Source organism: Homarus americanus, unplaced genomic scaffold, assembly GCF_018991925.1.
Source record: "Homarus americanus isolate GMGI-L3 unplaced genomic scaffold, GMGI_Hamer_2.0 scaffold32583, whole genome shotgun sequence".
In the NCBI taxonomy this organism is placed as follows: Eukaryota; Metazoa; Arthropoda; class Malacostraca; order Decapoda; family Nephropidae; genus Homarus; species Homarus americanus.
Window position 1 is genome coordinate 27,676,618 of NW_024713129.1, and position 27,994 is coordinate 27,704,611.

Sequence of the window (27,994 nt, forward strand, 5' to 3'; positions counted from 1 at the left end):
AACTAAGAAAATATAGTAAGAGAAATAATGCAAATAATTAAGATAAAGAAAAAAATATATAGAAAAAAGAAATAGAGAATAACACAAAATAAACATAAATATATATAGAGATAAGTAAAACCCCTTTATATTACATTCGGCCTATCTGTCTCGGTTTGTCCTTCGAAATCAACCATCGAAGCACATACACATAAAAAAAAAAAAAAAAAATGATTGTCAAAAATTGAGAAAATTGAAAAAAATATATTGTAGTTCATTTTTCTGAAAAAAAAAAAACATTTTGGTCACTATAATCAACATACAGTATATGGTATATGGTGCGGTGGCTTAGTGCATACAGCGACCAATTCATCCTAAGGGGTGCTCCGTCGCCACTAGGACTTCTCCAGTCCACCCAACTGTAACTGGGTACATAACTTTCTGGTTGGGGACGTGAAGACATTCTAGTACAGTACTAACCACACTGCCTTCTTGTGTACCGGAAACTTAGTAGTATATAGATAGTATGCTGAATTTTCACTGTCCTTAATGGACCGTTCAGATATGTAACCCCCTTTCACATTTCAGTCATAGTATTGGAAACAAAAACAATATAGTCAGCCATGGTATCACAGCTTTCTTGTTGCCATTTCTCTGCTATGTCGTTAATATTATTTTTTTCATTAACTCTCGTTCGTCGTAATTTAGTAGTGACTATATCCTTCTCATTTGGTGTCTCTCTCCCTCTTTCTTGCCAGTTCACTATACTGTCACGTCATATTAAGTTTCAATAATGAAACAATGGCTGTGTGTGTGAATGACTGTACACCACCCATATCAGCACTGCCACCACCGTCACCATTACATTACTGTTTATAAATGACGTCAGTAAGCTGTGAACTCTGTCAGTGATAGGTCGTGGTGTACTGATCGCTTGGAACAGCAGCTTTACATCCTAACCAGTTAGTTCACAATTTGTCTCCTATATTATAATGCTAAATACATCTTATAATCCTGTGTAGACAGCCTGTTTCTCTAGTGCTGAGATATTCCGTTTTGGTAATTTCAACTCGGTGAGACATTAATATCGCCTCAGGTGTTAGCAATTTACTGTGGTAATCTTTTACTTCTTGACAAGGAGCCAGATTCACTTATGACTTTTTTCACCTTAAGTCCTTACAATCAAACCTAAGGCTGAACGGCTGACCGTAACCCAATTTATCGTACAGCAAAAATTAAGGTGGCCACCGAACACCCGTAAGCTTCCACAAGGCAGGAATAACTCCCGTTTTCTCTACTATACATACCGTACCAAGACACAGAACTAACAGACATAAAACTTCAAGTTTTACTAGTGAGAGTGAAGCTGTGAAGCTGTAACTAATTATTGCATTAACTCATGGCCGTGCACTCCGGAGAAAAAGGGGTGATTAAGGATCCTTTGGTCCCTATACAAATTGATGACCACCTACTGCTACGTATGGATTGATTCGTACTCTGGCTAGTTACGTTTATGTTAATAGCTTTGAGGTTCTTTACAAGTGGTAGTTTCCAGAGTGTAGTTGATGACGTTACTAGCTTAAGACAACTGTCAAGAATTATAAAGTGCATTTGCTCCAAAATAATAATAATAATAAGTATATTATTATTATTATTATTATTATTGTTGTTGTTGTTGTTGTTGTTGTTGTTGACTAAAATCTTATCAGAGAAATTAAGCCGCCTTTTATTTTAAACTATATTCTCTCCATTTTTCTCAAGGAATATTTAATGAGGAAGCTCAACTGGTACCTATTACCATTATTTTCAGAATGTTTAGAATATGTACACACTAACAATTCAAGTAACATACAACAATAAGGAGCTTACAAAAATGTTCACTAAAACACATAGGAAGTACATATTCGAGAACCTTGTTTGATTTACTGAACTGTACTGCCTATTCATCATATATCCGACTGTGACTGGGAATGTTAGTCTGTTATTATCTTTAATGTTTTATCCTTATCACGCTATAATATCAGGCACGAGTGTTGTTGTAATGCTATCACTGTGCTTAAACAACGAAGGTCTTTAAGCGTGTAACATGATTAGTAATAGAGTATACTAGTCCAATAATATTAAAAATTATGAGAGATAGAACTCTTTTGTTTTAAAGCACCAGAAGTAGTGATAGTTCGAGGCCCTGTACTTTTGTTGTTTACCTTCTTATTAGATATATCATCTATCTATATATATATATAAAACAAAGAAGTCTGTGTGTCCGCACGAGAATCTCGGAAACTACTTTACGGATCTGTAGTGATGATGGATGGTGTTATATGTAGTGATGATGGATGGTGTTATATATAGTGATGATGGATGGTGTTATATTTAGTGATGATGGATGGTGTTATATGTAATGATGATGGATGGTGTTATATGTAGTGATGATGGATGGTGTTATATGTAGTGATGATGGATGGTGTTATATGTAGTGATGATGGATGGTGTTATATGTAGTGATGATGGATGGTGTTATATGTAGTGATGATGGATGGTGTTATATGTAGTGATGATGGATGGTGTTATATGTAATGATGATGGATGGTGTTATATGTAGTGATGATGGGTGGTGTTATATGTAGTGATGATGGATGGTGTTATATGTAGTGATGATGGATGGTGTTATATGTAGTGATGATGGATGGTGTTATATGTAGTGATGATGATGGTGTATGTATGATGATGGATGATGTTATATGATGATGGATGTGTTATATGTAGTGATGATGGGTGGTGTTATATGTAGTGATGATGGATGGTGTTATATGTAGTGATGATGGATGGTGTTATATGTAATGATGATGGATGATGTTATATGCAGTGATGATGGATGGTGTTATATGTAGTGATGATGGATGTGTTATATGTAGTGATGATGGATGGTGTTATATGTAGTGATGATGGATGGTGTTATATGTAATGATGATGGATGATGTTATATGCATGATGATGGATGGTGTTATATGTAGTGATGATGGATGTGTTATATGTAGTGATGATGGATGGTGTTATATGTAGTGATGATGGATGGTGTTATATGTAGTGATGATGGATGGTGTTATATGTAATGATGATGGATGGTGTTATATGTAGTGATGATGGATGGTGTTATATGTAGTGATGCTGGATGGTGTTATATTTAGTGATGATGGATGGTGTTATATTTAGTGATGATGGATGGTGTTATATGTAATGATGATGGATGGTGTTATATGTAGTGATGATGGATGGTGTTATATGTAGTGATGATGGATGGTGTTATATGTAGTGATGATGGATGGTGTTATATGTAGTGATGATGGATGGCGTTATATGTAGTGATCTCAAAAAAACTCCAACCAACCCGATCCGACACAGCCCGTACACACACACACGTAGAAAAGTCGTATTCCCTCCTATGATTTACAGCTATTTTGATCCTTAGGTTTTCTTTCATTATGGCTTACTTTTCTCTGCATCTAACCTCCATCCGTTACACCACACAGAGGTTGAAAAGTCGTATCCCATCCCACGTATAATAGCTAATTTTATCATTATGCTCTCTCTCATTACAGCTTACTTTTCTTTGATCTCTAACTTTTCTAGGCTGTCCATTCTAACAAGGTAGGTAGGTAGGTAGGTAATCCATTCTAACGAGGTATGCCAAACGTACGATATTTCACACCGTGGCCTAGCGAAAGAGCCGCGTTTCTGTTAGTTTTTAAATAAGGGTTAGTGCTCATAACAGCACGATGACTGCTCATATAATATAAAAAAGGTATACAGTTTGTAGCTAGAAGGACATTCTCAAATTTCTCGTAAAGTCACATTTCGGGACCTCTTTCGTCTAATTAGTCCGATTTATCGATTCTTGACTTGATGTTTTTTTACTTAATTGCCTGTTAATACATTTTAGATGAATGACTCTCCTCGACTCACTACATTTCATTGGCAGAAGAGGAAATGAACTCTCTGGTGCCTTTAAATAAGTAGGGAACTGTCACGAATGTTTATCGGAGTCTTAAGGAGAGATAAAGATCAAGTGAATATAATAACTTGTGACTGCTATATTTTTTCAGTGAACGGCAAACACACGTCAGCACACAGTTTGGTGACGGAGGCTCATGTGAAGGCGGTGCTGAAAGCAGATAAGGGTAATGATATTCTTCTTACGTCATGGGCCATTGAAGATTTCACTGAGAAAGGAGACAACCTGGCTACTGTTGTTACGAGCGTCAAAGTTATGTTTTCACATAACGATAGCGTTCAGAGGATTTCCTACGTTGTATGTAATGTAGTTATCCATTGGTTAGTACAGATAGTTAACCTTTGTGTTAATGTTCAAAATATTTCTAACTACACCAAAGCTTTTGGAGCTGTTCTTTTTAAGTTTCAACCAAATGTAATAGTTCACATCATTCATTAGTTCACATCATGTGATATTTTATTTTTATTTACAAACCTGAAATACTTAAGAAAAACCATTCATGGAATGTAAGTGTCCCATTTTGCACATTGACCATGAAGGATAATTCTAGGTTGAACTAAACGCAAATGTTAACCAAAACATAATATAAGGAAAAATACGTTCCAATTACTTACTTTTGATGTGATGTTGCACGACTGTATGAGAAGTCATGTCATGCGTACGAACAGACGAACAGAAGGACGGAAAAACGAACAGTAATTACATTACATACCTTTGACAATCATGGCGGGGAAGAAATATTTGTATGCAGTGTGGGATGTTGGGTGATTAATGTGCATCACTGATTCACGTGATTTGTGAACTTTACTAGTGAACGTGCCATTTCATAGCATTTTAAAGTGTTTATTGATATTATGGCAGTATACATTCATATTCTGTTATATCTGTGTCTGGAGGTCAGAAAGTACATGGGAGTCAGAGGGTGTGTGGGAGTGAGAAAGGGTATAGAGGTTTTGGAAAGTGGTGAGCCAAGGGAGATGCGAGCAGGTCTATGGAATATAATTTATAATGGAAGAGTGTGCAGGTTTGTGCTATAACCTTGGTGGGTGGGGAGTTGTCTGCAGGGAGAAACCAGTAGGAGGACTGCATCAGGGACGTATGGTGTCGTCATGGCTGTTCAATACTTTCCCCAAAGAGGCAGTGAGGAAGGTCCAACCATCTTTTAAGATTTAAATAAAAAAAAAGTTAAATGAAGAGAAAGTCTTGATGTTTACTCTTGATTCCAACCACCCTGAATTATAATGGGAAAACGGAAACACACAAGCACGCATACTATGTGTGTGTGTGTGTGTGTGTGTGTGTGTGTGTGTGTGTGTGTGTGTAATTATTGTCAGAAAAAGCAAGGTGGGTGGCACTAATGGGAGATATAATAAGTGGGAGGTGGTGGCACCAGACTACTCAACCTCAACACACCCAGCAGGAAGGTCACAGCCACACACCACCGGTAGTACTGTATTACTTTTGACACATTCAGCCACACGTTAGACTTTACCATCAATTTATATTGTTATAATGTTCTATGGTTAGATATGTTATGAAACATAAGTGAAAGCCCGGTGTACAGACCACGGTCGTACACGTTAGTTCACGTAAGATCAAACCCTTCATATTACGCTCAATAGCACAGAAAAAAATGTAGCTTTAACTTCATTACTGAGTCCCCCATTGAGACGTTCGTTTTCTCACCACTTCAGTAAGCCTGAGTCTCCGGTTTTCTCTCAAGTAGTACCGAATCTTTAATATTTCTTCATATCTGATATTATGTTGGAGATTTGAACTTGCAACTGAATGCATATATATATTACATTAAGTTAAATAGGTCTACTTACAGATGAAACCTTCAAGATCTCCTGTGAGTGATGTTGAAAGCTTCAACTGTATAACTTTTAGTAAAATTGTCAAATAAGTTCAGTGTAGAATTTGCCAGTCGAAGTGACGCATCCTGACATTATCCTGGGGGACGCCCTGAATTTCCAATTGCTACTGAAGTTAGATCATTTTGATTCCCAATCATCAGTGAATCTGATGTTTGTATTGATATTATTGACAGTTTTATATTTTAGAAAGTAATTAATCTCCTGAAAGAACAAGTCAGTCTCTTATCGCACTAAAATCTAACGGCGAACTATCAGTAGGGCCTTGTTCAGTTTTTTGATGACGTTATGAGAATGACATTATTAACCTGTGTGTTTGTCATTAATTTCATTATTGCCTTGTATAAGGGGGGAACATTTTTTTTTATTTCACTTACTGATTAATGCATGTGTAAGAGGAGAGATTTTTTCTTTTATAATTTTGTTTCCTATTTATTTTTCTATTATAACAGAAAGTGTTATAAGTTATATAATAGTTATTATATAACTTATAACACTTTCTTTAATTTCCTTTTATCTTATTTTCTTTTCTTATGTACTAGCTAATTCTTTTCTAAGTTATTTCCTAGGTATTTCTTTCTAAGTGTTTATTTATTTATGGATTTCAATATTATTTATCTTTCTTTGCTCTATCTTATATATTTCTTTCAATGTCATTATTTGTTTCTTATATTTCCCTCTTACTTCTTACAGTATTTATCAGTGCTTAGTTATATTCTATTCAATGGAGTAACATGAGAAACCATATAATTCTTTAATAACACCTATGAGTATAATTATTATACTTACGTGGTAGACTGCCACCACCCAGGCTTTTATTAGAATATATCTAGTATCATTAAAGTGTTAGGTAGCGTGGTAGCAGAGCTTAGGCACGTGGATTACAGTGTTTATTTTCTGAGAACCAGTTGTTAGAAGGAAAGGAGCAGTGATATTCACAATATACTAAATCAATATTTATTTAGATCAAAGTTGAATAACATGACAATTTGAACCTTTATCCACAACAACATAAAAAGGTTAAATCACTGATTACTTTACTGCAACACTCAGACTAGAATGAACCACTAGGCCTTACTTTATAAGTAACAAAATAGATCTTCAATTATTTGTTACAACATTAAACCACTGTTATATTATTTCTTTGACAATAAAGTTGGTCACACTTGCTAATAGCACAGTGATATCGATACATTACTTATAATATCATGTTGTCACTGAATTAATAACTTCGTCTGTCTGTAATACTATTTGGAACAACCTGCTCTCACAGGAACATGTACCAGCATCTCAGTTGTGAGTAAACATTGAGGGTTTACTCACAATATGAAAACAACTCTAATATTGGTAATAGCAATATTTATGGTTTCAACACTCAACTGGGACAATTAAATTTCTGCTGATTATCCCCAATCATGTACAAGAACATTACTTTGCACATGCAATCGAGATTAGTACATCAGGCAAGACTAGGTTACACCAGGCTGACACCGCTGGTGTTTACTACAAAAAACAGCTGAAGCTCGTTCGCTGGTAGCGTCGGGTACTCAAAGATAGAGTGTAGGAGGGCTGAAAAGGAGTTCCAAAGGCTGGTTGCACGCGAGGTCAAGTCAAACCCAAAGGCGTTTTACCGCTATGCAAAGTCGAAATTGAAAACGCGAGTAGGAGTATCAGACCTGAGGCTTGAAGATGGTAGTTACGCAGATTCTGACCAGGATAAAGCTGAGGCATTGAACAGCTTCTTTTCCTCAGTGTTCACAAGAGAGGATGCAACTAACCTTCCTGCGTTTGAGGACAGACGGTTCGACACAGCACTGACCCACATTGTGTTCACAGAAGAGGGTATTAGAAATAAACTGTCCAGGCTAAAGGTCCATAAGAGTCCTGGACCTGACATGGTGCATCCTAGAGTGCTAAGGGAGCTGTGCAACGAGCTTGCAGAGCCCCTGAAGATTCTGTTTTGTAAATGCCTGGATGAACAAATGGTCCCCAGTGAATGGAAAGTGGCTTATGTGAGTCCTATCTTCAAGAAGGGCGATAGTCACTCCACGAACAACTATAGACCGGTGAGCCTGACCAGCATAATATGTAAAGTACTTGAGAGTATTATCAGAGATGCAGCGATGGAACATTTACTACGAAACAACCTTGTAAAAGATTGCCAACACGGTTTTATGCCGGGGCGCTCTTGCTTGACACAATTGCTCAAGGTATTGGATATTTGGACCCATATTCTAGAACGGGGTGGTAATATCGACAATATTTACCTAGATTTTGCCAAGGCTTTCGACAGTGTACCCCACGAAAGGCTGAAAATCAAACTGGAAGGGTACGGAATTCGGGGAAATGTCCTAGCATGGATAGAAGACTTTCTACATGACCGCAAGCAATGTGTGGTGATTAATGGCACGAAATCGTCATCTGTACCTGTAACAAGTGGGGTACCGCAGGGTAGTGTATTGGGCCCGCTGTTGTTTGTTTGTTTCATAAATGATATGCCTGACGTTGTACACTCCTCCATACAAATGTTTGCCGATGACGCCAAGTTATTTCGGGAAATTAAGAACCAAGCGGACTGTGAAGAGCTGCAGAAGGACCTCTGTGGGCTCCAGGAATGGTCGAAGGAATGGCTGCTGAGATTCAATGTCACGAAGTGTAAGAGGATGCACCTGGGGCGTACCAACGGTAAGGAGGCGTACCATATGTCCCAACGGGATGAAGAAAATGTACTAGTTGAGACTGTGTGTGAGAAGGACCTAGGTGTGTATGTTGACAATGAGCTGAAGTTCTCGGGCCATTGTGAGAAGAAGGTAAATCAGGCAAATAAATTATTGGGTCTTATAAGAAGGTCGTTCAGATATCTAGACGGTCCGTCCCTCGTGACGATCTTCAGGAGTGAAGTGCTTCCCCATCTGGAGTACTGTCACCCCATCTGGTCCCCGAGATATGCTAGGGACTGTCAGTTGGTTGAAAATGTTCAAAGGAGGGCCACCAAACTGGTGCCTGCACTTCGGCACCTCAGCTACCCTGAGAGATTGGAGCGCCTAAACTTGCCTAGCTTATACTACAGACGGGCAAGGGGGGACCTAGTTGAGGTTTATAAGCATCTCAGGGGGCACTACTCAGTTGAGTGTCCTTACTTGGAGCTGGCGGACGCTCGCCCCACAAGGGGTCACAGCTCAAGATTGAAGAAGCCGCAAGTCCAGAAAACCGTGAGGGCAAACTTTTTCGGAGTGAGGGTTGTAAACTCTTGGAACAATCTACCAGAGAGTGTTGTGACGGCACCGAGTGTGAGCTCTTTCAAGAGAAGACTTGACCAACACTGGAGCGGGTTCAGGTACATTCAGGAGCCGGTGCATGCCCAGTATTTGCCAACAGTGCGTGACAGAGACGTGACCGATCGCCCGGGCGGCTAGCGAGCCGACCTTTTGGTGAAGAATATAAAGGAAAAGAGACGTGACCGATCGCCCAAGCGGCTAACAAGCCGATCAGTGGCGAAGAGGATAAAAGTAAAAAAAAAGGGTACTCAGTGCACTGTGACTTAGCGCTGCTTTTCTTGGGCGCGCCTGTACTCAGATTCTAATCTCGCCATATTAAAAATACCCTTCAGTGGACATCTTGACTTAAGGCGGCTACCGATCCTCGGTAGTGACGACAACGCAAACAGTGAATAAGATACGATGAAGGAGTGTCAAACAAGTTTAAACTAAATTCATATACAAATAATCACATACGTCTGGCCAGGAAGGCGCATGACATCGATACAGATGATGTTTAAGTTACGTTAATTCTTACTTGGCACATGGGAATTTCACTATGTTAAAACATGAACACTGATATTCAACAAGGTTCAACTGAGTTAAGTTCACTTAATATGGCGGGCGTGAGGCGCTCGTTACATACCTGAGATACGATGAAGGAGCATAAAAAAAGTGACTCTCCCTCGTGCATGCAGTTTCATACTAGGCTAACTGGCATACAGGCACGTAAAAAGTGGCCATTGCACTTCTTTACATAAATATTCATTTAAATCAGTTACTCTACCCATTGGCTTATGAAAATCAAGCTCTGAGCTCATATTAATTTCTAAGATTAACTTTTCAAACTAATCAGTGCCCAAGCTTTCAAAGGCAAGAATCAAACAGATGTCAAGTTCTCAGAATAGCAGTACATTTCTCTCAAAGAGGTACTAAGAGATCGCCGTTAAATCCTGGAGATAAGAAGACTGACATATACATACAGGAGATTAATTATTTTCTAAAATCCAAAACAGACAATAATTTCAATATAAATATCAGATTCTCTGATGATTGGGAATCAAAATTATCTAATTTCAGTTATAATTTGGAGACTCAGGGCGTCCCCAAGGATGATGTAAGTGATTCGGCACTTCTACTGGCAGACTTTACACTAACTTATTAGATTTTTACTAAAAGTAAATACAGTTGAAGCTTTCAACATCACTCACAAGGAATCTTGAATGTTTCATCTGTAACCAGACATATCTATCTTAATGTAGAACATACACATTCACTCTCAATTTCAAATCTCTGAACACGATGTAAGATATATCTGAGTCTTTGACATACATGAGAGAAAACGGATTACTCAGGCGTACTGAAGCGGTGAGAAACGGACGTCTTAACTGGGGAACTATGTAAAGAAATTATAGCTACATGTTTTATGGGCTATTGAGCGTAATATAAATCGTCCGATTTTACGTTAACTAATATGTACAACCGTGGTCAGTACACTTGCAAACTCGAACACTGACTAGATTGTCAACAATAGACTTAAGAAATTGATCTGACCCAGAACACTGATTTTCATAGCAAAATGTACAGTCTCGTTCAAGATTCTTCGAACACTGCTGGAGACAGCTGGCAACTCAAGGCCGTTTGTTTACTATAGTACGTAGTAAAAATTATGATTAAATGTAAAAGTGATCGGTGATTGATTACTTAGATCCCCGTTGCTTGATTTAAAGGGTGGGCTTTGTTGTTTCGTATTATATTATACTACGTACTATAGTAAACAAACGGCCTTGAGTTGCCAGCTGTCTCCAGCAGTGTTCGAAGAATCTTGAACGGGACTGTACACTCGGCATCTGTCTAAGGATGGGGTGGCAACCCTGGCTGGCTCTCTCGAGAGGGCAGTTCAAAGGAGGTCGAAGTGTTTAACCTGCTAGGAGACCATATGAGCAAGGAGGTGGAGGAGACTGCAGTGGGAGCGGGTAAACAAAGTGAAAGGTTACAGGGAAATAGTGCTAGGAATGATGACAAACTAAATTAGGCAGGGAGATAAAACCTAAATGCGACACAGAGAGGACTCAGAGCACGACTAACTTAAAAGTCTACTATGCAAACAGCAGAAGTTTGAGAAACAAAATGAATGAAATCAGGGCGTTGGTATGAACCCAAAAAAATCGATAAATAGCAATCACCGAAAGATGGATAAACTTAGACTCACGAGAGTTACCTGTCGAATACCAAATTGCAGGTTACAAATTATTCCATACCGATAGGCAGATTAGGAAAGGAGGCGGAGTAGCAATCTATGTCAGGGATAATCTGAAGTGCGAAATAAATAAGGAAATAAATACTGAGCGGAATACAGAAAAAATTTGGATAGAATTAATCGATGGTAGGGAAAAATTAATCACACGACTAATATATAGACCTCCTAATCTTGATAGAGTTAATGAGCGATTTATTTGGGATGAAATACGCAGGGCTTCCATACATAGCAGTCTGTATAGTAGGCGACTTTAACTTTGGCCAAATAGATTGGATTGACCTTAGGGGTAACTCAGAATCAGAGGACTTTCTTGAAACAATCCAGGACTGTTTCCTAAGCCAACATATAACCGAACCCACCCGGGGCAATAATATACTCGATTTATTTCTGTCAAACAGAGAAAACCCCATTAATAATGTCGAGGTAGGGAACGAACTTGCCAACAGCGATCACAAAGAAATAAGATTTAAATTAAAAATTTAGGGCAGCCGCAAGGAGAATTGCAGTTAAGTCCCAGATTTCAGAAGGGCAAACTTTGATAGTTTGAAGAGGCAACTGAAAGAAGGGGTATTACGCTTGGGGGTGAATTACATGACCTCACATGAGGTGACCTCACACAATGTACCCACAGAGGGCGACCTCCCTTACCTGGAGACCTGACGTTTGAGGATGACCAGATCACGAGATCTGAGGTTGACGAGTTCCACAACAATTTAAATAATGAGTTACTTAATGCACAAAGGCAGAACATACCACACAGAAAACTCAGATCAAACAACAATGACCCTAAATGGATAAATAATTATTTAAACAGTATTATTGGACAAAGGAAGGCTATAGGTAGGAAAATAAATAGTGGTGAAGTTTACCTCCGAGATTATTGTAAGGTATTGGCCGGTAGGGTTAATTTGTCGAGATAAGAAAAGCAAAAAGGAATAATGAACTGAAGGTAGCAAGGGAGGCGAAGTCAAACCCCAAGGGACTCCATCAAATGTATCAAACTAAAACACGAGAGAAGATTGGACCTATACAGTAAGATACCGGCGAGTTAACTGATAACGACGGAGAAATGAGCAATAATCTGAATAAATATTTGTCAACAGTTTTCACCACCGAAAATTTAAACATGATATCCGAGGCACCGACTCTACATAGAGATAATGAAGAAATAAATTAAGCGAGATAGTAATGACTAGTACCGTTATTAGTAAGCAAGTAGACAAACTAAAGCCTACTAAGTCACCAGGTCCCGATGAGATATTTGCCAGAGTATTAAAGGAATGTAGGGAAGAACTTAGTATGCCCTTAGCAAAGTTGTTTAACATGTCCTTAAAAACGGGTGTAGTACCAGAATCCTGGAGGATAGCGAATGTAATACCGATTTTCAAGAAGAGGGATAGATCACTATCCTCTAACTACCCTCCAATCAGTCTAACATCAATTGTAGACAAATTACTGGAAGCATTCATTTCAAACTCTATTCGAAATCACCTGGAGAAGCACAAGTTGATCAATGATTCCCAACATGGCTTCACAAGCGGGCGTTCATGTCTAACTAATCTATTAACATTCTTTTCATCTATTTTCGAATCAGTGGACGAGGGGCACAATTATGATGTGGTATATCTCGACTTTAGCAAAGCCTTCGACAGAGTCCCCCACGAAAGACTAATAAGAGACGTGGAGGCTCATGGCATTAAAATGAGATATTTTAAAATGGATTAGGGCGTGGTTACAGGACAGGAAACAGCGAGTGAGCATTAACGGCACTAAATCCGATTGGAGCAACGTCACTAGTGGAGTTCCCCAATGCTCAGTACTTAGTCCATTATTACTTATTATATACATAAACGACATAGATATCGGCGTAGACAGCAACATAAGTAAATTTGCTGATGACACTAAAATAGGGCGTGTAATTAAATTTGACGAGGATTCCGCAAAACTATAGAAAGATCTTAGCAAATTTTTCGAATGGTCTGAAAAATGGCAGATGAAATTCAATGTGGACAAATGAAAAGTACTCAGTCTAGGAAATGTAAACAGCGAAACCAGATATTAGAGGAACATCGATGTTATGAATCTTAAGCCAAGTAAACAATGTGTATTTGCTCGAAACAAGGCTAATAAAATACTTGGGTTCATACAAAATGGTGTTAGCTACAAGACTAGTTAGGTCATCCTAAAACTATGTCTTGCGCTTGTGAGACCTCACTTGGATTACGCAGTTTTATTCTCGTCACCGTATTACAGAATGGATATAGAATCCTTGGAAAGATTTCGGAGGAACCTTGAGACAGGTTAAAGCATCTTAATTTGCACTCCCTCGAGAGACGTAGAGTGAGGGTGATATGATATATGTGTATAAATGGAAGGCAGGGCTAAACAAAGGGGACATTACAAAGGTACTCAAACTATCCAACCAGGAGCGAACTCGTAACAATGGTTTTACATTAGACAAATTAGATTTAGGCGTGGAATAGGTAAACATTGATTTGGAAAGAGTAGTGGACGAGTGGAACAAGTTACCAAATATCATCATTGAGTCGAATACGCTGGATAGCTTCAAACGTAGGTTGGGTGGATATATGAGCAATAGGGGTTGGGTGTAAATGGGCCAATAGACCAGCTGCAGTTTCCTCCATTCTTGTGTTCTTGTGTGTAAAATATAACTACCGTACAGGTGGGATCCGATGATTTTCCAACTGAAGATTCCCATTGTCTCGCGAGGGTTGGTAGGCCTGAATGTGAGGCCTTTCGTACTTAATTTGGTAGGCCGAAACTAGTTATTTCATTGTCAATATTGAATTACTTTGTTACAATATGACTGAAGAATGTCAGTATATCTAGATAAGTTAAACTGTATGTTATATTAATTGTTCCACACATCATGGATTACAGTAACCATGGAAGTGGATGAGTTGCCATATAGGAATACATTATATGTTTTGTAGAATTAGTGGATATAGTAAAGGTATAAGATTATTCTGCAACCGAATTTCGAATTTGTATTTGTATTGCTACCTCACTTAGGGCTAATGCCACATTATGTCATTCTTTATTAGTATTGGAAAATATACCATTCTGTTCCGAAACATTTGAACAGCTCCACAGTTTCGCATGCCGTCATAATGGAACCCGGCCTAACGACGTTTTACCATACGGTCGATAATTCCAGAAAGTTTAGTACTGGGTTTCGTTTCAGAGTGCCGATCGCTTGTTTCGAGCACGTGTGGCCGAACCCATACACGCGCAGGGCTACCAATGCAAGGAATGCCTCAGGGGCCTTTTTGAAACACTTCGTTTGTAGTGTCAGTTTGTTTCGCGCAGGAATTGTAACGGTAGTTTTTTTACTGAGTCTACAGCAACTAATTTAAATGAAACGTATGTAAATGCGTAAAGTGGCATCTTCGACGTGCTTGAGTTGCCATTTGTCTTCTATATAACTGCGTGCACGGGAGATCATGTTTCTGATACTCTCTCATCGCATCTCAGGTTTGTAAACAGTACCTGATACCCGCCATATTAAATGAATTTAACTCAGTTGAACTTTGTTGAATATCAGTGTTCATGTTTTAACATAGTTGAAAGTCTTATGTTCCAAGTGATAACATAACGTAACTAGACATCGCCTGTGATGCCATGCGTTATACTGACCATATTTATTTGGGTTAAACAAAATATGAAGAAAACGATTCATTTAATAAGGGAGTAAAACCTGTCACTTCATAAGTATACTTTAATTGAACATTGGTAAGATATTCTTTATATGAGGGAATATTTGGAGTGGTTATGGACTTTATTAACACTCCATAGTGTTACGGAGGGCGCCATCTGTCGGACACATCACTAAACATGAATAATAAAAACATTTAAAAATTTGGTATGGCCTTCCTGCAGGCTGGAAAAAACCCGAGTTTAATCAAACAAAAAAGCCTATCTGGGTATTTTTTTTTTTTAACCAACAGTCCCTACAAAAATTATCTCAACAAAAACTTTTCGAACACCTGGATGTGAGAATGAGCAGAATGGGGCTTGGCATTTCGGAATGGTTTCATATTCTTTGTTCATTTTTCAGAGTGCATAGTGCTTATAACGTTAGATAAGTTTTTGGTGAGTGTACCTTATAACAGTTGTTCTCCAGAATATTACGCAAATACAATAGATTGGGACCATTCTCTGGAGAACATGGACATGAAATGGACAGGAATCAAACGCGTTCTAGTCATGATCGTATGTATGGCTGGCCTGCTGGGTGTAAGTGAGTAACTGACTCAGTGGTAGCGTGGGAGCACAAGGAGGAGGACTGGAAGAGGGAAGCAATAAGAACTTCAGCGAATAAATTTTCAGAAATGCCTTCTGGAAGTGGAAGAAAAGTCTCCTGAGTGAGATGAAGTATTTTATGGACATTATGTAAACAGAGTGGCCTGTATATACTGCAATTTGTTAATTAGTTAAAAAAATTAACGAATCAAGGCACATCTCAACAAATGCTCAAAGAGAAAGGAAAACTACAGAAAAGGCTGATAAAGATGTAGAAATACTAGAAAGTGAAGTACTACCTTCCGCAGGAACAATCAAGGATTTGCATTTCCCTGAATCAGCCAAATCTCTTGTGACAGTAGGCAGTGACTGTGAGACAAAACCAAGGTGCCCCAAGGCCAGTGATGCAAGTGACCTTAGGCATAGCAGCTGCTCCTCAACTGCAACTGCACATGTGTCAACATCTAGCCAGTTATCCTCGCACTCAGCCACAAAAGTGAAAAGACAGAAATTAATGGACAGCTTTGCAATTCGAACGAGTGCTGATCAGAAGAAAAAAAACTTTGATTTGTAAATTGCTCGTTTTTTTTTCTTTGGAGCCAACATTCCATTATGCTGTGGAAAACAAAGTACTCGTCAAATTGGTTGAACTTCTGCCACCACACATACACACACACAAGAGTGCTAAGAGGAATATTTAGCAGAAAGAAAATTACCTGTAATATGGTTTTGTACATTATAATAATTAGCAAATTTAAAAACAAATTTGCCCTAGACTTTTTTTTGGAGGAAGGGGGGGGGGGGGTAATTGCCAGCCCTGCCTTCTTGACTCTCTACCGCGATGAAATTAAGACAGTTCATTCGTTTCTAACATGACTGTCGAATTCATAATAATAATTATTCGCCTGAAGAAAATTAGATAATCCTGGAAGAACGACTGAAATGTAACCCAGGAACATCAACGAGGATGTACTTCAAAATTGGGGAAGTATGCGGAGGTCAGTGAATAAGAACATAAGAACATAAGAATGGAGGAAACTACAGCGGGCCTATTGGCCCATACTGGGCAGTCCCGTTTACAACCAACCCCTATTGCTCATATGAGCATCCAACCTATGTTTGAAGCAATTCAGCGTATTCGAGTTAATGATGATATTTGGTAACTTGACCATTCATCCCACTACTCTGTTCAAACCAGTGTTTACCTATTTCACGCCTAAATCTAAATTTGTCTAATTTAAAACCATTGTTACAGGATTTATTCCTGGTTTGGATAATTTGAGTACCTTTGTAATGTCCCCTTTGTTTAGCCTGCCTTCCCACTTATACTACCTCTATCAGGTCGCCCTCGCTCTACGTCTCTCGAGGAGTGCAAATTGAATACTTTTAACCTGTCTCTGTCTCAAGGTTCCTAATGCCCGGGATTAGTCTTGTCATTCTCCTCTGAATTCTTTCCAAAGTTCTATATCCAATTCTGTAATACGGTGACCAGAACTGAACTGCGTAATCAGGTGTGGTCTCTAAAACAGATACAGTTTTAGGATGACCTCGCTAGTCTTATATGCCTCCTTTGTATGAACCCAAGTACTTTATTAGCCTTGTTACGACAAAAACACATTGTTTACTTGGCTTAAGGTTCCTACTTATCATTACTCCTAAATCTCTCTCGCAGTCGGATTTCTCTATAGCATCGTTGTTCATCTGGTACCTGGTTTCCCTGTTTACATCTCCTATACTGAGTACTTTACATTTGTCCACGTTGAATTTCATCTGCCATTTTTCAGACCATTCGAAAAATTTGTTTAGATCTTCCTGTAGTTTTGCGGAGTCCTCGTCAGATTTAATTACACGTCCTATTTTAGTGTCATCAACAAATTTACTTATGTTGCTGTCAATGCCGATATCTATGTCGTTTATGTATATAATAAATAATAATGGTCCAAGTACTGAGCCTTGGGGAACTCCACTTGTGACGTTGCTCCAATGGGACTTAGTGCGGTTAATGCTCACTGGCTGTTTCCTGTCCTGTAACCACGCCCTAATCCATTTAAGGATGTCACCTTTGATGCCATGAGCTTCTACCTTTCTAATTAGTCTTTCGTGGGGGACTCTGTCGAAGGCTTTGCTAAAGTCGAGATATACCACATCATAATTGTGCCCCTCGTCCACCGATTCGAAAACTGATGAAAAGAATGTTAATAGATTAGTTAGGCAAGAACGTCCGCTTGTGAAGCCATGCTGGGAATCATTGATCAATCAGTGCTTCTCCAGGTGATTTCGAATAGAGTTTGAAATGATTGCTTCCAGTAATTTGCCTACTATTGATGTTAGACTGATTGGGCGGTAGTTAGAGGATAGTGATCTATCCCCCTTCTTGAAAATCAGTATTACATTCGCTTTCCTCCAGGATTCTGGTACTACACCTGTTTTTAAGGACATGTTAAACAACTTTGCTAAGGGCATACTAAGCTCTTCCTTACATTCCTTTAATACTCTGGCAAATATCTCATCGGGACCAGGTGACTTATTAGGCTTTAGTTTGTCTATTTGCTTACTAACATCGTTACTAGTCACTACTATCTCACTTAATTTGTTTTCTTCACTATCTCTGAATAGAGTCGGTGCCTCGGGTATCATGTTTAGATTTTCGGTGGTGAAAACTGTTGAAAAATATTTATTCAAATTATTGCTCATTTCTCCGTCGTTATCAGTGAGCTCGCCGGAGTCTGACCGTATTGGTCCAATCTTTTCTCGTGTTTTAGTTTGATACATTTGGTAGAATCCTTTGGGGTTTGTCTTCGCCTCCCTTGCTATCCTTACCTCATTATTCCTCTTTGCTTTCCTTATCTCGGTTTTAACTCTACTCGCCAATACCCTATAATAGTCCCGGAGGTGAATTTCGCCACGATTTATCCTTCTACCTATAGCCTTCCTTTGGCCAATGATGTTCTTTAAATAATTATTTATCCATTTAGGGTCATTGTTGTCTGATCTGAGTTTTTTGTATGGTATGTTCTGCCTTTGTGCATTAAGTAACTCACTATTTAAATTATCGTGGAACTCGGCAATCTCAGATCTCGTTATCAGGTCGGTGTCATCTGTCAGGTTCACGGCCAAGCGCGACACCCCCTCTCTCAGCTGCCTCTTTAAACTGTCAAAGTTTGCCCTTCTGAAATCTGGTACTTTAGTGGAATTTTCCTTACGTCTGCCCTGAAAATCTAACTGGAATCGAATTTCTTTGTGATCGCTGTTTGCAAGTTCGTTCCCTACCTCGACATTGCTAATGAGGTTTTCTCTGTTCGTCAGAACTAAATCCAGTATATTATTACCCCGTGTGGGTTCGGTTATATGTTGACTTAGGAAACAGTCCTGGATCGTCTCGAGAAAATCCTCTGATTCTGAGTTACCCGTAAGGACAGTCCAATCTATTTGGCCAAGGTTAAAGTCGCCTACTATACAGACTTTGTTGTGTATGGAAGCCCTGCGCATTTCATCCCAGATAAGTCGCTCATTGACGCTATCAAGATTGGGGGGTCTATATATTACCCCTGTGATTAATTTTTCCCGACCGTCGCTTAATTCTATCCAAATTGTTTCTGTATTCCTCTCAGTTTTTATTTCCTTATTTATTTCACACTTCAGATTATCCCTAACATAGATTGCTACTCCGCCTCCTTTCCTGGTCTGCCTATCGGTATGGAACAGTTTGTAACCCGCAATTTGGTATTCGACTGGTAATTCACGTGTGTCTAGGTTGATCCATGTTTCAGTGAATGCAATTATATCGATTTCTTCGGTACATACCAAGGCCTTAATATCATCCATTTTGTTTCTCATACTTCTACTGTTCGCGTAGTATACATTTAAGTTAGTCGTGTTCTGAGTCCTTCCCTTGCCGCGTTTAGTTTTAAACTCCCTGTCTAATTTAGTTTTGTCATCATTCCTAACACTATTTCCCTGTAATCTTTCGCCTTGTTTACCCGCTCCCACTGCAGTCTCCTCCACCCCCGTGCTCCTATGTTCTCTTAGCAGTTTAAAGACTTCGATATCTTTTGAACTGCCCCCTCTAGAGCAGAGGGAGTGTGGGTGTGGGCGTGAGCAGAGGCGTATAGCGGAGCAGGGTTTGGGGAAATGGTGTGCCTTGGGTATGCAGGTTTGTGCTATAATCCTGTATGCGAGAAGTTGTCTGAAAAAACAAGACATGCGATACATGTTGAATTGAATATATTATGACCAATTTTAATAATACCTGTTCGGTGAAGAATAACTCCAGTGGATTGTAATAAACGTATTGATCAGAATAATTGTAGTCACCGGTTATAAATATGCGTATATCTTCCGTGCTCCGTTGAATTTAGTACACAAATTCAACACATTAACCACGATAGATCTACAGTATATAGATGCAAGAGAAGTATATTCATCGAGTTATATTGAAAGCGTTCCACCGGTGTTCTGCTAGAGCAGCTAGAATGAAGGTTGAGATGGTTCTGTCAGAGAAAGTCGTGTCGACAGTGTGCTGAGTGTGACGTCTGTGTGATGACTGACTATCCTTTTTCCATGAGCGAGTGACCACCAAAACAAAACTGCATCGGTGTACAACAAAACCCGATGCAACTGAAGAATTCCTTTACCATAACTAAGCAATTCCACAATTATTTGTACAATAACAAATTAGAAACAACTATAATGATAAAAGAACCAACACCTAGAGAAATATAAAAATTGCTACTCCAATTTTACAATCCAGTGTCCTTATCTTATAATATACGATATACATAGTGAAGGTTTGTGACAATTTTGTGAATCATATTCCAATAAAAATATAATACAACATTCAATGAGTAATTATAGAGATCTCCGCTACTTCTCTCTTGTGTGTAAACTAAAACATAAAATATAAATACACACCCGAGTAGATCTTGCAGTTTTTATATATTAGTCCATTTAAAAAAAATTATACTAAATCTTTTCTTTTAGGTGACATTATATAGACATAATAAGGAAGGATGACACCACACCACCAGATTTAATCTTGCGTCTAAAACTTCCTTGATAGTGTAGCAGCGTGAAGGTTAACTTCACTCTACCATTAGAAAGAACAGGGCACAAGTTATGCGGTCAAGAATAAACCTGATCTACATAGATGTGAACTCGACGTTGTGGCGGCCTTCAAGAAAGACGTTGAGTTCTACTATTAATTGTCGCCGAAGCTGACGTTTGAGCTAAAAGCTGTAGGAGTGGATGCCTTGAGGGTTACAAAGTGTTTTTATGGTTTATTAGAACTAAACAATTAATGTATTGGAAACCCTTTGTGACCTGTATTTTGTAAACATTGTGCGCTACATCTCACAGAATAAGTATGGGGTACACAGTAAACTAGCCGCTGTATGTGGAAAAATTAAAAAAAAACATGTGTCCGCTCTCTTGACGACACACACCACATACACACAAAAAAGGTGATCAGTACGGAAGAGCGTCGACCTGAGCCCTAACAAAAATACGGTTGCACTAATTTGTGAAGCTGCGGTGAGGAAGAGGGTGATTTTGGAAGTTGTGTTTGTTTCATATAACATATATGGTTAATTCACCCTTTGATTATTACTGTGTCTATATTTGACATCAATTATGCGTTTACACAAGAATATAGGTGATAAAATCTGTAGAGAAGAGTAAGGATAAGCTAACCTAAAGATTCACAGTTCAACATAATTCTCCAGAAGATAAAAGAATCAAATATTACGGCGAACTGTGGCGACTCTTGTGTAAAATCTGCAGGAAATTCTATAACTTAATCCTTGAAGCAACATACGCAATTTTACCAACAGTATTTCTCATAAAACATCGAAAATAAAGTTGTACAACGGCAATGCAACAAATAAATTATTTTCACAAGTCAGGTATTTGTTTCACATGATAACTGAAAATTTCCTCCATTTAGATCAGTAAACGTCAATATTGGTATGACCACTTGTGCCTCAAAATCATATTCTAAATATATATGACCTTTCCTAATGTGTAACGCGCCCGTGTGTGTTAGATAGACTTACTATAAAATACTCTTACTGTCCACATGATATTTATGAAGTCGGATGTTTTCATCCCTCCAAATTTAGTAAGTATTATGATTTAATAACGTGGAAAATGTGAATCTTGAAAGACAGTGTACAAAAAAATACTTTGAAAATATTTATACGTGTTTGTATATGTATTGTATGAACACTGTAGACTAGTAGAGATCAGCTGCGGATCTCTGGCTACTTACTCGCACTGACAGTACTCATTGGTTGCATTCCTCAAGTGACCTGGTGGGTGTGAGGAACAGCTGGCAGCCATCAATCCTGCCTTACTGTTACTTATAATTTATAAGTATTATAAGTTATAATTATACCTGTCTTCTCTCACCTGAAGATTTGTTTGACATGTGTTCAGTATAATATATTGTGTAGAACATTTTTTTTGGATCTCCTAAAGATTAGCCATTACATCTTATTTCACCATAAAATTCACCACATTAACGCATCCTGGGTGTTTTGTTATGAGTATACAGTGGTATAAATTTACTACAAATTATTATGGAAGAATCTATAATTATGGAACGAAAATTTAGTAAAAAAAATATAAAAAAATAACTTCTGTAACCAGCATAAGGGTGTGGAACGAAGCCTTGAAAGAGAGAGAGAAAATTATTGTGATACAGCTTCAAATGGACGATAACCGGATCACCTGGAAGACTGTACACTACGACAGACAGGAAGTGATCTGAAATATTACAAGAGACGACCCGCCAGGTGAGCCCGCTCAACTCTGTGGTAATTGTCTGATTGAACTGCCAAGAGGAATGGGAGACTTCACAACATTCCTTCGACAATCTAGACGTTTATGGAGGCGGGTCAATTACTTCACTGCTATCTGAAGCAAGTAATGGCCAGCGATTGAAGGCGGTTTTAATAGCTTAATATCGGAAGAATATCAGACTAATAAACGTGACAGAAGAGCAGATTCTAACACAGTACAGTACCGAACACAAATATTCTCTCACATCTTCACATCTCTAAAAATTATATTCGCTTCCTTGAGCAAAATTGATAAATTCAGTCATTTTCGGACGGGATGAGAGCACGGTTTCAAGCCATCAGTTACGAATTCACCTGCTAGATGGCTCTCAGAGTCTTGGATTTATCAGAGACACCTCAGATGATGCTTAGGAAAAACACTCACACACACACACACACACGTGAGAGAACATGGGTTGGCAGTCTTAGTGTCGTTACCGAATGCAGCACCACGAATATTGGAAATACATTGACGTTGTAAATTCCTTGAAGAGCGAACAGACCATTGTGTAGAGTCGCAATTTAAGTATGAACGACGCTATTGGAGTTTTTCAGAGCGCAAACAAACGCTCATATTGTGCTAGTTTTTGCCAGACGGGAGGCGGTGGTGGTGGCGACTGTGGACTGACAATTATACACCACAAACCCAAGCTGTTATCTGAGGAGTCTTGAAGAGGTGTTTTTTTATGAACCAGATGCAAGAAAAAAGAAAAGGCGAAGGAAGAGGAAGAAATAAGCAAAATAAAAAAATATATAAAATGAAGAAGAAAAAGCGAAGGGAAAAGGATAAAGTGAAAGAAGAATAAGAACAAAGAAAAATAATTAGACAAATAAAAATAAATAAAAAACAACAAAGCGAAGAAGAACCAAAAACAAATAAGATGTAAGAAAATTATGTTGGGGAAAGGTCGTAGTTATTTTATTTTATTTTTTTTTGGGGGGGGGGTGGGTGTGGGGGTTGTGGTGAAGGGAAGAAATACCAGACATATGGTTAAAAAAATATAAAACAAAAAAGACATATAAGGATAAATACACTGAGAGAGAAAGAGAAAACGGAGAAATAGACAAACATACTGTAGAACGACAAAAACATATATATGAAAACAAAAAACAAAAACAAACGATGAAGAAATAAAATTAGGTTAAAAAAGATAATGAAAATAATCTCTCAGCAAATCAGTAACTAAAAATCAGCAAAATACTTCTCCCCCCAAAAATCTTTATTACTTCTAAATGAAATCATATTAGTCCATCAGGGTAATCAACAATGCTCTTCATTCCTTTGTTGCTAATGACTAGTTGCGCAATGTTTCCTGAGAAAGTATATATTTGAAGAAGAAGAAGAAGAAGAAGAAGAAGAAGAAGAAGAAGAAGAAGAAGAAGAAGAAGAAGAAGAAGAAGAAGAAGAAGAAGAAGAAGAAGAAGAAGAAGAAGAAGAAGAAGAAGAAGAAGAAGAAGAAGAAGAAGAAGAAGAAGAAGAAGAAGAAGGAAGAAGAAGGAAGAAGAAGAAGAAGAAGAAGAAGAAGAAGAAGAAGAAGAAGAAGAAGAAGAAGAAGAAGAAGAAGAAGAAGAAGAAGAAGAAGAAGAAGAAGAAGAAGAAGAAGAAGAAGAAGCGAAGAAGAAGAAGAAGAAGAAGAAGAAGAAGAAGAAGAAGAAGAAGAAGAAGAAGAAGCAAAGAAGAAGAAGAAGAAGAAGAAGAAGAAGAAGAAGAAGTGGTTAAGAAGAAGAAGAAGAAGAAGAAGAAGAAGAAGAAGAAGAAGAAGAAGAAGAAGAAGAAGAAGAAGAAGAAGAAGAAGAAGAAGAAGAAGAAGAAGAAGAAGAAGAAGAAGAAGAAGAAGAAGAAGAAGAAGAAGAAGAAGAAGAAGAAGAAGAAGAAGAAGAAGAAGAAGAAGAAGAAGAAGAAGAAGAAGAAGAAGAAGAAGAAGGAAGAAGAAGAAGAAGAAGAAGAAGAAGAAGAAGGAAGAAGAAGAAGAAGAAGAAGAAGAAGAAGAAGAAGAAGAAGAAGAAGAAGAAGAAGAAGAAGAAGAAGAAGAAGAAGAAGAAGAAGAAGAAGAAGAAGAAGAAGAAGAAGAAGAAGAAGAAGAAGAAGAAGAAGAAGAAGAAGAAGAAGAAGAAGAAGAAGAAGAAGAAGAAGAAGAAGAAGAAGAAGAAGAAGAAGAAGAAGAAGAAGAAGAAGAAGAAGAAGAAGAAGAAGAAGAAGAAGAAGAAGAAGAAGAAGAAGAAGAAGAAGAAGAAGAAGAAGAAGAAGAAGAAGAAGGTCAAAAAGACTGAGACACAGAATAAAAGTAAGTCATACACAAGTATAGTGACATAACTTGGGTCAGCTTCTTGCCGTAAGCTTAGCATAATGTTTATGGTTTATTAGTCCATCGAATATAATGACCTGAATTCAGATTAAAAAAAAGAGGGAAAATACTGTGTGAAAATGACCGTTATGGAACAGTGTGTACTGAACGTTTGACCCCCCAAAAACATTGAATATTATGGATGTAAATCATAGATTTTTATCTATCTATCTATTTATCTATCTATCTGGCTGTCTGTCTGTCTCCAGTGTTTTAGCAATATCTGTCACGGCAGCAATCAAGATCTGTCAGTTTATCCAAGAAAGAGTAACACGAAAGTGTCAGTCCCCTAATATTTAATAAAATAACATTTTTTTTTAATTTGAACGTCGAAAACTGTACAAAAAAATCTGACAGTACTGATTGCACGAGGTTACAGGAGACAAGTTAAGGGAACCACTGTTCAGGTTAATAGAGTGACGACGCATTTTCTGTTTTGATTTTACGTATTTGCTTTACGATAATTTTGTCATGTTCGTACACCTTGAGGAATCGTAAATTATCGCTTTAATGATTTGTAGAAGAAGAGGGGAGCGGTAAGGGGAAGTGTAGTGAAAGGGGGAATGGGGGATGGAAGGGGAGGAGAAGTAGGGGAGGAGGAGAAGGGGAAGTAGGAAGGGGAGGTAGAGTGGATAGGAGAGTACGAAAGAGGAAGAGGAGACGAGGGGTGAAGAAGAATAGGAGCGAGAAGAAGTGGGGAAGAAGGGGTAGGGAAGGAGAGAAGAAGGAGGAGGGGAGGAGAGGAGAAGATTAAGGGAAGGGGGAGGGAGAAGAGGAGGGGGAAGAGGGAGGAATAGAGGGAAGGGGTGGAAGGGGCGTGGAGGAGGGGGAGGAGGTAGAGGAGCAGGAGGTGGAAGAGGACGAGTGGGGGGAAGGGTGTCATATTCAGTGGGCAGTTACTGTGCAAGAATTAGTTTTCACATCTTGTTGGTTCAGTTTGTTTACAAAGTTCCTTGATTTTTTTACAGTCCCTTAAGAAATATACGCCATCATTTTTTACGCCTTGATCACTATGTATGTAGTTCTTACCTCTGTATATGTGGTTGTTGTCTCTATGTACTTCTGTGTTCCAACAAGTAAGCTTTTTAAGCACATACTCCAATTAGGTCAAATTGCTATATATAAACAACAGTCAAATTATAAGGAAAGTAAATATTTTTGCTGTGTTTCTCTCGTCGCAGGTGTCGTCGTGTTTATATAGGAGGGAGTGAAGGAAGGTCGCAGCCTCACGTTGACCAATCATAATCTTTGTGACTGGCTGTGCTGGCCAATGAAATGAGGAGCATCTAAGACTAGTGGGATTGTTGATGGTACTCGACAATGGTAATGAGGAGTCAGGCTTGGTACATCATTACTACACAATTAGGATGATGACTTATCTCTTGAATACGGTGAATTAACTCTTTGATTATGATGACTTAATTCCGTAAGTACAGTATACACAATGAACTAATAATCACTTGATTATGATGACTTACCCAGGCCAGAGAGGACAAGAATTTAACCTCTTGAGTACGACTTCATCTTATTCAAGGGGAGAGCTCGTCGTATTCAAAGGGCCGAAGTTATGATTGGCATTTGTGTGTGTGTGTGAGGGATTTTATTCCAGGGTAAGAGCGGCTGTGGCTTTGTGGAATTTTATAGTGATGTGATTGTATTTTTTGTGTTTTGAGGATTTTTTATTGTGATTTTAGATGCACGGAAAGGCAGGGGGAAGGCAGAGAATGAGATCAATGACTGGAATTAAAAATTGTGGTCCCCCAAAGAGATGCAAAACCTGGGAGGATTGGTAAAGACAATCCTATTAATGGCTAAGAGTGGAGGGCCGCGGTTGCCATCCCTCAGATATAAAAATGATACCTTGAATGATTGTTATGGCTGTGATTTGATTAAATTATGCATTACAACTTCTATGTTTTCTTCACCCGTCTTTTAAGGGTTTATGAAAAATAAATAATTCAAATAACTGTTGATCATATATTTCTTTGTGACTGTGTGTGTTTGTGTCACTAGCGTAATTGTATGTAACTGGATTTGTGTACATTTAAACCAATGTATATTTTGTCTTACGAGACATTACAAACCTGTTATCGCAATCTACACTTCATATCCTAAGTAAATTTAAACTAAAGGTCCATCCACACCACAGGTATACCTCATAACCACAGTTGTAAACCAACTCAACGAGGAACCGAAGTCGTTTTTCCTCCCTCGAGACGGGACACACATTTACCAGACCACCCAAACACTCCAACGAGTGTGTAAATATATCGCCGATATCCCCGCAAACTTCTCAAATTAAACCGTGGAAATTGGCAATACTATACCATCCACGGCGTCCTCAGCTCAGTAAATTAATATTGCAGGCAAAACTCTCCTGCTCACGGGAGTTCACAACAGTGATTCGCGCTACATCGTAAGTTCCGAAATGGTGAAAAAATATTTACTGAAGATGGTGTTGACTATTCCTTTGTCCAATTGAGCATAGTATTTTGTTTAATTGGGTACATTTACCTGGTTTGACAGATGTTTAGATATATTTATAAATAAGGTAGATGTTTATAGGTGTTGCCAGATGCTTAAGGTGTTCATTAGTGAGATCAGATTTGTACAGGTGTTAACAGGTGCCCAGAAGTAAGGATAAGGTGAGTGTACGTGCTGTTTGCAAGTATTAGTAGATATTAGCACGTGTCAGCAGGTGATGGTCATCCGTTCTGAGCTAACTACCACAAGGGACATATATTTCCCCCTTCTGCAGCCCTCCGTTAACTGCCTTCCCCTCCTCTCTCCCCTTTGTTAGGAGTTTTACACTAGAAAGAGGAAGACCCATTTTTCCTCAGGACCAATAACCATAGCCAGCCACGACACTCTCACAGGGAGGGAGGAGAGAGAGAGAGAGAGAGAGAGAGAGAGAGAGAGAGAGAGAGATGGGGGGGTGGGGGTAGAGGAAGGATTGAGGAAGGGAGGTGGGCTGAGTGGAACAGAAGAGAGGGAGAGAGGAGGAGAGGTGTTAGGGAAATGAGAGAGAGAGAGAGAGAGAGATGTGTCCTCTCTTTCCTCACACATAAAAAAACAATATCCCCCACGAACACACAGGAGAGGAGAGACAGTGAATGAGAGGAGTAAAGGAGAGCACATTTAACAAGTCACAATCTAGTGAGTCCATAA

The 27,994-nt window shown here is 38.6% G+C and overlaps 1 long non-coding RNA gene across 2 annotated transcripts; it reads left to right on the plus strand.

Annotated features, from left to right (window-relative positions):
• Positions 1–835: 835 nt before the first annotated feature.
• LOC121869818 lies at positions 836–27,700 on the plus strand. Of its 2 annotated transcripts, XR_006089589.1 has the most exons (3): positions 842–941; positions 4,083–4,311; positions 26,008–27,700. It is a non-coding gene; the product is annotated as an uncharacterized LOC121869818 (long non-coding RNA). The 2 variants fall into 2 exon arrangements; XR_006089586.1 differs by lacking the exon at positions 26,008–27,700 and having other exon boundaries at positions 836–941; positions 4,083–5,185.
• Positions 27,701–27,994: the final 294 nt, after the last annotated feature.